The sequence below is a fragment of the Nicotiana attenuata genome, unplaced genomic scaffold, assembly GCF_001879085.1.
Source record: "Nicotiana attenuata strain UT unplaced genomic scaffold, NIATTr2, whole genome shotgun sequence".
Taxonomy (NCBI): domain Eukaryota; kingdom Viridiplantae; phylum Streptophyta; class Magnoliopsida; order Solanales; family Solanaceae; genus Nicotiana; species Nicotiana attenuata.
Genome location: NW_017673893.1, coordinates 70178 through 80342, shown reverse-complemented (window position 1 = coordinate 80342; position 10165 = coordinate 70178).

The following is a 10165-nucleotide window of genomic DNA, read 5'->3' as shown; positions in this document are numbered from 1 at the left end:
AAAATTGAAAATGATTGGGACTACATCTCACAATGCACTAATACATTGCTTCTCTTTCTCGGCAATTCTGTTCAGCAAATGAGTAAATATTTGAACTTGGCCAGTGGTTTTTTAATTTGAAGTTTAGGAATCTGTTCTTACATAGCTAAACAAAAACAGAATAAATATTCACATGGTAATAATCATGGAAAAATAGTGCATTTTTAAAAAATTTGTTAGACATTTGTTGGTCAGTGCATTTCTTAGGGCATTTATTTAGTTCATCTTGTCAAATACTTTCAATGTTCGAATTAAATAGTTAAGTCAAATTCTCCAAGTGCAATATATTAAAAATATTCATACAAAAGGTTTTCAAGAAGCTTTCTTTGGATTAGCATCCCTTTGCCAGTTAAAGATCATGAATAGACTACGTTTATAGATCATAATGTGCAAAACTACTTAAAGCACCGAAGGATTGGGCTTTCTTGAACACACGCCATGACACTTTGATGGAGGCAAGCTGGGAAGTCTTTGACTTAGCTGCTGAGATTGCAAAGATCAAAGAAACTATTGAGAAACTCAGCAAAGTCAGAGCTTTTCTTCACCCGCAATTGACATTCCCGAGGGTGATGAAGTTACTCCTGGTGAGGCTGCTATTCAATCTTCTTCCGCTCAAGTTACTCCTCCCGCTTCTGAGGATGCCTTCTTCATCCTGCTGGTTCAGACTCTGCCCCTCAGTGAAAGTTTGAAAAAGTTTGAACTATTGTTTTATTTTTTTTATTGGTGGAACACTTGGAGGTTTACCCCTGGTCCCATTTGGGGGTAACGTTTTGGAAAATCTTGCCCCTAGTCCGTTTTGGGGTTTTTTGTATAAGACAATCAGGTTGGAACTAAGTTCATACTTAGTTTTAACCAAGTTATTATAATATTATAAAGTTTTTGTCTAACTCTTATAATACCTTTATTTAGAATTTTCGTTCAACTCTCTTAGCAGTTTACCCTTGCCTTATTTTTATAAGTTTGGGTTTTATTTTCCACTTATTTTAATGTTTGGGTTTATGTTTTACCCTTTGTTATTTTACTTTTACATTTAAAAATGCTTCATGATTCTTTTTAACAAGCACGAATTATAAAAGAGGGACCTTTTATAGACGACACTTAATGAAAAAGACGTTTCAACTTCATAATGGTGTAAACATACGAAAGAAGAAATAGGAACACACATGCTTCTTTGAATAACTTTGAGGAAAGTTTTGGATCATTCGAACTTTCAAATTATATAATACTTTACATGTATTTAAGTATCATCTATAACTCTTTCGTAACTGTTTTCTTTACAATAGATTTGTAAAAAATTCAAGGGTATATCTTGCAACCCATAACTAAGTATTGCCTTTAACCTAAACATTCGTAAGATTTTGAAATTTACATCCACGAGTGTATTCCTCATAGGTTTTTTGAATCAGGGTTGCATTTTTTTTGGCTGCTCGTGACTTTGCTCTGAACTTGTAGACTTTAAGCTTGACTTGAATTATGATTTTCACAGTCTTCTTTGCCTTCCTTATATATATATAGTCCCCCAAGTGTTTGACCTTTTAAGTATGAAATCTCGAGCACTTGATTATTCCTTCCATGTGGTCCTTTTCCTAAAAAAGGAAAAATGTATGGGACTCGGAGGAATATATAATTTAGATGATGACTACTTAACCCTTTATATTTTCATAAGAAAGGTTGTAACCCTAGACCGGGAATTATGTTACTTCCGCGTGCCTTTAAGGTCTAATATCATCATTTGGTGCGGGCTAGCTTTTTGCCTATCATCAAAAATTGTTAGTATAATTTTAACTGTACAAAATAAAAATTCGTTATTGAGCGATACCTGACCGTGGGTATTTCTTTTGCTTAGAAATAGTACTTCTTCAAATGAACAGCATTCCAACTCGAGGGTAGAACCTTGCCATCCATGGTTTCCAACTCGTATGCACCTTTTCCAGCGATACCTTGAACCTTGTAAGGTCCTTCCCAATTTGGACTCAACTTTCCTGCATTGGATGCTTTTGTTGATTGAAAAACGTTTTTAGTACGTAGTCCCCAATCTTGAAGTACCTAAGATGAGCTTTCCGATTGTAATATCGCTCAAAAATTTGCTTCTGCACAGCCATCCTTATCAAGGCTGTTTCTCTCCTTTCTTCAAGCAACTCGAGATTTACTTGCATCTCCTCCTTATTTGACTATTTGGTTACTTGATTGTATCTCGTACTTGGTTCGTCTATTTCAATTGAAATTAAGCCTTCAGCACCGTATACAAGTGAAAATGGTGTCTCTCCCGTACTCATTTTTGCTGCTATTCGGTAAGCCCACAAGACTCCAGGTAACACTTCTGGCCACTTATCTTTTGACTCCTCTAGCATTTTCTTCAAGTTATTAATAATAACTTTGTTTTTTGATTCAGCTTGTCCATTGGCCACGGAATGATAAGGTGTTGAAGTAATCCTTTTAATTTTCCAGCTCTGAAAGAATTCTGTGATTTTTGCACCTATGAACTGCGGACCGTTATCACACACGATTTCTTTTGGAACCCAAAACTGACATATGATGTTTCGTCAAATGAAGTCCCTGACTTCTTTCTCTCGCACTTGTTTGAAGGCACCTGCTTCTACCCACTCAGTAAAATAATCAGTGAGTACTAATAAAAATCATACCTTTCCTTTGGCTTGTGGTAGTGGACCCACGATATCCATCCCCCACTTCATAAAAGACCATGGTGCAATAACCGGATGTAATAGTTCTGTTGGTCGATGCATGTTGTTACCATATCTTTGGCATTTATCATATTTGGCCACAAATTTTCTGCCTCTTCTTCCATTTTTGGCCAGTAATATGCTGCTCTAATTTGAGTTTTTTTACCAAGGATCTTCCTCCTGCGTGATTTCCACAATGCCCTTCATGTACTTCTTTCATCACATACTCTATTTGAGAAGGTCCGAGACACCTTGCTAAAGGACCACCAAATATTTTTTGATATAAATTGCCTCGATCCAAACAATAACGGGCAACTATTCGTCGAAGTGCCTGAGCCTTTTTCTTATCTTCAGGTAAAATTCCGTACTGCAAAAACTTAACGATCTCGTTTCTCCAATCCCGGGTTAGATTATTGAAATTCACCTCTTTTTTATCTTGATCGAGTGACGAATGAAACAAATGTATTACGGAAGCATTTTATTCATTTGTTACTTCTGCAGCGGATGCAAGATTAGCCAATGCGTCAGCTTCGACATTTTCTTCCCTGGGTATCTACACGATTTTCCAAGTTTGGAATTGCCTGACCAAATCTCGTGCCTCTTCCAAATATTGTTGCATCCTCACCTCTCTAGCTATATAAGTCCCCTACATTTGATTAACTACAAGCTGCAAGTTGCTTTTGATTGTGACCTTCTCTATTCCGAGCTCTCGTGCCAATTCTAAACCTGCAATCACAGCTTCATATTCTGCTTCATTATTAGTAATAGGATGACATTTTATGGCCTGCCTTATAGTTTCTCCCGAAGGTAGGATTAGAACAATGCCTAAACCCGCTCCTTTAATATTCGAGGAGCCATCGATAAACAGGGTCCAATACTCAAATTGGATACATTAAATACCTGCAGTTCTTTTTCTACTTCTATTACCATTCCTGGGCTAAAGTCTGCCACGAAATCTGCTAAAACTTGTGATTTTATCGGAGTTCTAGGTTGATATGTGATGTCATATTCACTTAGTTCTATGGCCCACTTGGCTAATCTACCTGATAACTCTTGCTTATGCAATATATTTCGTAAAGGGTAGGCGGTCACTACAGAGATAGGGTGACATTGAAAATAAGGCCTTAATTTTCTAGAAGCCATTATTAGTGCTAAAGCAAGTTTTTCTAAATAAGGATATCGAGTTTCAGCATCTAATAAGGATTTGCTAACATAGTAAATTGGAGATTGTTTACCTTTATCTTCTCGAACTAATACTGCACTTACCACCACTTCTCACACAATGAGATATATAAGTAGCTTTTCTCCGTCCTTTGGTTTAGTCAGCACGGTGGGTTTGACAAGTATGCCTTTAAATTTTTGAGTGCTTGTTGGCATTCTTCAGTCCACTCAAATTGGCTTTGCTTTTTCAATACTGAGAAGAACTTAAAGCTTTTCTCCGAAGATTTAGATATAAATCTTCCCAGTGCTGCTATCCTACCTGTCAACCTCTGCACTTCTTTTTTGCTCGTGAGTATGTCCGGTATTTCTTCAATAGCTTTAATCTGCTCTGGATTTACTTCTATTCCTCGGTTAGAAACAAGGAAACCTAAGAACTTAGCTGATGACATGCCAAATGCGCACTTTTCAAGATTTAGCTTCATATTGAATTTACGGAGAATCTGAAATGTATCTGACAAATGTTGGATATGATCCCTTGCCTGTGTTGACTTGACTAACATGTCATCAATGTAGACTTTCATGGTTTTTCCCAGGTACTCCTGGAACATCTTTGTTACTAACATCTGGTATGTGGCTCCAGCATTCTTTAGACCGAAAGGTATGACTTTATAACAGTAAGTCCCACTTTCTGTAATAAAGGAAGTTTTTTCCTCGTCTAAAGGATCCATTATATCCAGAATAAGCATCTCGAAAACTTAACAATCCATGTCCTGCAGTAGCATCAACTAGTTGATCTATGTGCGGTAAAGGAAAAGAATATTTAGGGCAAGCTTTATTCAAATCAGTATAGTCTACACAAACTCGCCACTTACCATTCTTTTTAGGCACCACTGCAGTATTAGCTAGCCAATTAGGATATTTTACCTCTCGGATAAACCCAATTTTTAAAAACTTTTGTACCTCATCCTGAATCACCTGGTTTTTTAAGGATCCTTGCTTCCTTTTCTTCTGTTTGACAGGTGGATATGTTGGATCTTCATTTAGCTTATGGGTCATCACCTCCGGGGGTATAACTGTCATATCTGAATGCAACCAAGCAAAGCAATCTGCGTTAGCTTTTAAAAATTCAATTAACTTACATTTCAACTCTGGGCTCAAGTTGGTTCTGATGTAAACTTTTCTGTCCGGCCAATGTATAAACAGCACCACAGCTTCGAGTTCCTCGATTGTTGTTTTGATGTTTTCATTTTCTTCTGGCTCTTGAATAGTATCTGGACTTGAGTCTACATGTGTCCATCTTCAGTTGAGGTTTGAGTTGTTAAACCCTCAATTGAATTCTGTAGTTGCTATTTTTCATCTGCAACGTCATTTTGTACGCTTGAATCTGCTACTGAATTGATACTTCTAGAAGTTTGTTTATCACCATGGATTTGCCTAATTCCCCATTGAGAAGGGAACTTAATAACCTGATGTAAAGTAGACGGAACAACATCCATCTCGTTAATCCAAGGTCTGCCGAGGATCATATTGTACGCCATGTCCATATCTATTACTTGAAATTTTGTATCTTTTATTACACCTTCTGCGAATGTGGTGAGTATTATCTCCCCTTTTGTGACAATGCTTGAATTGTCAAATCCAAATAAGGTACATGCTTTGGGTACCAATTTGTCATCAGCTTGCATCTCGTTTACCACTCTTAAAAGAATGATATTTACAGAGCTACCTGGATCAATCAAAACTCGTTTCACATTAGTATCATGTACAAGTACTAGTGCATCATTATGTGGGATCAACATGCCATCTGCGTCTGCATCATCAAATGTTATACTGTCTTCTTCCAAAACTTGGCAAACTCGCTTCCCGTGGGTGACTGTGATTTTTGATACCTTTTTTGCAGCCGTATATGTCACACCATTGACCTCCTCTCCCCCGCTTATGACATTAACTGTTCTCTTTGGTGACGGAGGTTTTGGGGGCTCCTGTCTATTCTTCATATATGCTTGTTTACCTTTCTCACTGAACAATTCAGTTAAGTAGCCTTGTTTTAATAAGTGCTCTACTTCACCTTGTAGCAATCTGCAATCTGTTGTTTTATTATTGCGATCATTATGAAACTCGCACCAGAAATCTGGATTTCTTCTATTGGGGTTCGATCTCATTTGGCTACCGCACCTTATCTCCCATGCTTCTTAAAAACATCTACCAACTCAAATGTGCTAACATTGAAACTGTAACTGCTAATTTTTGCTTTTGAACTTCTGTCATTGTTATTGTCCCGCGCGTCTCATGTATTTCTCTCTTTTCCAAACTTGGATGATGAACCCGAATCTCTGTCCCTAGATCTGGAATCGTACCTCGGGTTCTCCTATTTTGAACGTGAATCCCTTCTTACCGGTCCCATGTAAGGCTCGTACCTGTTCTTACCGGACCTTTTTCAGTTTCTGGTCGCCTCGAGTTTACTCTTTCTTCCCCCCGTGACTGAGTGATAGTGTCTTCTTCTATTCGCAGCTTCGTGCTATACCTATTATAAACATCATTTCAAGTTGTTGTAGGGAATTCTCGTGAGCTTTCTTTGAGTCTCCTTGTGGCTTCTGAGCTTTTTTCATTTAAATTACTTGCAAATGCCATAGCCGCCCAATTGTCAGGTACACTTGGTAACATCATTCTTTCACGTTGGAATCTATCCACGAATTCTCTGAGTAGCTCCGTATCCCCTTATTTTATTTTGAAGATGTCTTCCATCCTCTTTTTAACTTTTTGAGCTCTCGAGTGTGCTTTTATAAATGAATCTGCAAGCTCAGCAAAAGAATCAATAGAGTTTCAGGTAAAAGAGAATACTATGTTAGTGCTTCTTCTGTGAGTGTTTCACCGAGTTTTTTGACCAGCACTGATTCAATATCTTGCTTAGTCAAATCATTGCCTTTTACACCAGTTGTAAATGCGGTTACATGATCTCGTGGATCGGTTGTCCCATCATACTTCGGGATATCGGGCATCTTAAACTTTTTGGGAATAGGCAAAGGAGCGGCACTTGGCTTCCAAGGTTGTTGAGAATATTTATCCATATCCACTCCTTTGATTATAGGTGGAACACCATGTATTTGCTCTATGCGATCGTTCTGCTCCTTGAGCTGTTTCTGCAAGGTTAGTACTAAACTTTGTAAATAAGAATTAATTGGAATACCTGACCTTCCATCACGAGATTCGCTGGAAGTTCCTCCACTGCCAGAATTGGCAATTCCCGAGCGTGGATTTTCTATGGTTGCGGTGTTATTCGGAGGTGGAGTTGGTGGTACAGTTGGTAACCCACTAACAAAAGCTTGAAGAGCATTGTTGACTTGCTCTGTGATAAATTGCTTTAACGCTTCATCAATAGCTTGATCATCCGCATGTTGGTCATCCGCATGTGATATAGATCTGTCAGGTGACCCTTCTCGGGATTGTTGAGGAGAGTTTCGCGGTGAAGGGACTAGAGTTCCATCCTCTTGTTGATTTTGCTGGTTTAACTGGTGTTGCTGATTTTGTTGGTTGTTGTCGTTAGCATTCGACATGATTTTTTGATAGGAAAAAGAATTTAGAAAGCGAATGGACTATCAGATTTTCGGTAACGAAACCAATTTGTTTAACCAAAAAATTAGAATTTCGGTCAAAGTCTATTTTTTGAAGTACTGGGATTACTGATAATCAAGGAAATCGATATTCTTGCGGTAAGAAAGAAAATTAGAATAGCAAAGTAATCAGTAGAAAGCAAAAGTAAATAATTGTATTCCAATAATAATCAGAACGTGTCCATACAAATGACATTTCTTTTCCTTTTATAGTCATCTCTAAGTACAACGTCTTTTCCCTTTTATGATCGAGTCATTATGAGCATTAATGACATTAACGAAACGTTATAATTGGTAATCGTAATTGTTGAAGATTCTGTAACGTTTGTAATCATTCATACTCATTAATTGTAGACTAATAATCTGCCCTCTTTATTATCTTGGTTCATTCCACCGATGCCTCTTCAAATCGCTAAAGAGACTCGAGCAACCGTTTCTTCTCATCTCTTAAACGTTTTGCTCGTACCTATTAAAACTCATGTCTTTTTTAATACCCTTCTCCAGCTGTCGCTTTTCTGGTGATCCACATGCCTTGCCATGTCAGCCACATAATTAATTCCACGTGTAATATTTATTTTTCCCAATACATTAGTTGCATGCTTATATGATTTTTTTTCCTGTAATAAATTAATAATATAAAAAAGATTAAAAAATATGTTTATGAGTAGGAATGCTTTTAGGATTTGAACTCATGTACTATAATGTTTTATGTTTATAATAATAATGTTTGTGTTAGTTTGTGCGCATCTCAAATATTCTATTCTATACATGAATAATCGTGCTCACCAAATTAATCAAATAAGAAAAACCATCTAAATTTTTTTATTACTACTCCCTCTGTTTCATATTATGTGTCGTGTTTCTTTTTCACACGCCCCTTAATACTCCCTTCGATCCACAATAAGTGACCAATTTGCTTTGGGCACACCCATTAAGGAAATACTAAATTCTAGACAAAAATAGATAGTGTGACTAAACTACCCTTAATTAAGGGTGTGTTTGGTATAACGAAAAATGCTTTCCGTGGAAAATATTTTCTTGGAAAACAAGTAGTACTCTTATTCATTTTTCGGTCTTTGGTACGCAAATTAAGGAAAATGACTTCTCAAGAGTATTCATAAATAATTTAGATATAATATGAAGCCATAAACTTTCAAACCAACAACCTTCCGGACCCACAAATTTCATAAACTTTCGAACCGCTAATCTTTCAAAACCGCGGAATTTCGAACCTGTAAACTTTATAATTTCTAAACCCGTAAACTTCCAAACACATAAACCTCCGAACTCATAATTTTGGAACTTGTAAAATTTTGAGTCTTTAAACCGATAAATAATAAAATTAAAACTGAAAAATATATTAAAATTTTTTTTCGGGGGGAGGGGGGTGGGGGAAGGGCTGGGGGCGGGGCTAGGGGGGTGCAGTAAAACGAAAAAAGACAGAAATATTTGAAATAGCAAAAAAAATTAAGTTAAAAAAAAATATTTTTTTTGGGGGGGGGGTGGAGGGGTAGTAGGGTGGGTGGTAACGGAAAAACTGAAATTTGAAAAAAAAAAAAAAAATAAACCTTTTTTTGGAGAGGGGGTGAGGGTGGGGAAGGTTGAGAAGGAACTTTGGAAAATGTTTTCCCTTCTCTTGATAAGGAAAACAGTTTCCTCCAATTGGAGGAAAATGAATTGATAAGGAAAATGTTTTCCAAAACATTTAAGCCACCAAACATGGGAAAATTGAAAAATATTTTCCGGAAAATATTTTCCTTCATACCAAACACACCCTAAATGTTGCAGCATAGTTATAGTAGCACTTACTTCTCTTCTCAAATGTGAGTAGTAAATGACTTTTTAGGGATACGTACATAAGGGTAATTTTGAAAACAAATTGAATTTTTTCTTGATTATACAATTGGACACTTATTTTGGACCAAAATAAAAGGCAAATTGGTCACTTATTGTGGACCGGAGGGAGTATTAATTAGGAAAGAGATTGGACTATTCTACCCTTATTTATGTCTTAAAATATAATCTATCTTTATTGAATATTTATTTTATTTATGAATTATCTTCATCTTCAGAACAATTAGTAAAAAAGGAAAAAAAAATAATCAATTTTGTCTTGAACTTCTAAAATGACAAATATTTTGAGACAACAGTTTTTAAAAACCACGACTGTTAATACGAAACAGAGAGAGCAAATATTAAACCCTTTCGACCAGAAAAAAAAAAAAAAACACCCCCCCCCACCCCTCCCCCTCATATTTTCAGTGTCATGTCCTACAATTATAGTTGATTCATTGACATTGAACTATCCCTCTTTTTTGGCATATGAAAATGTTTAAGCAAAATTTAGAGCTATTTTATTTGTAGGGTACATCTTTTCATGAATCACTTCAACCAATTGCCTTTTATGTCTCGTCATATGAAACCAAGGCTTAAAAATCAATGATATCCAAGTCCCAAAGTTAGCTACTTATTAATACTAGTTCAATTTTTATTAACACATTTCAGGCGCTCGAGGCAACATTGATCATAACCATTCATCATTTCTCCCACCTTCTCTTTCAAACTCTTATTATTAGCATAATATACATGCAACTCAATAGTCAATTCATGGAAAAACTTTAGTAGTACTAGTTTTTTCATATCCCAATAATTTTATCAGCTTAACCATGCATT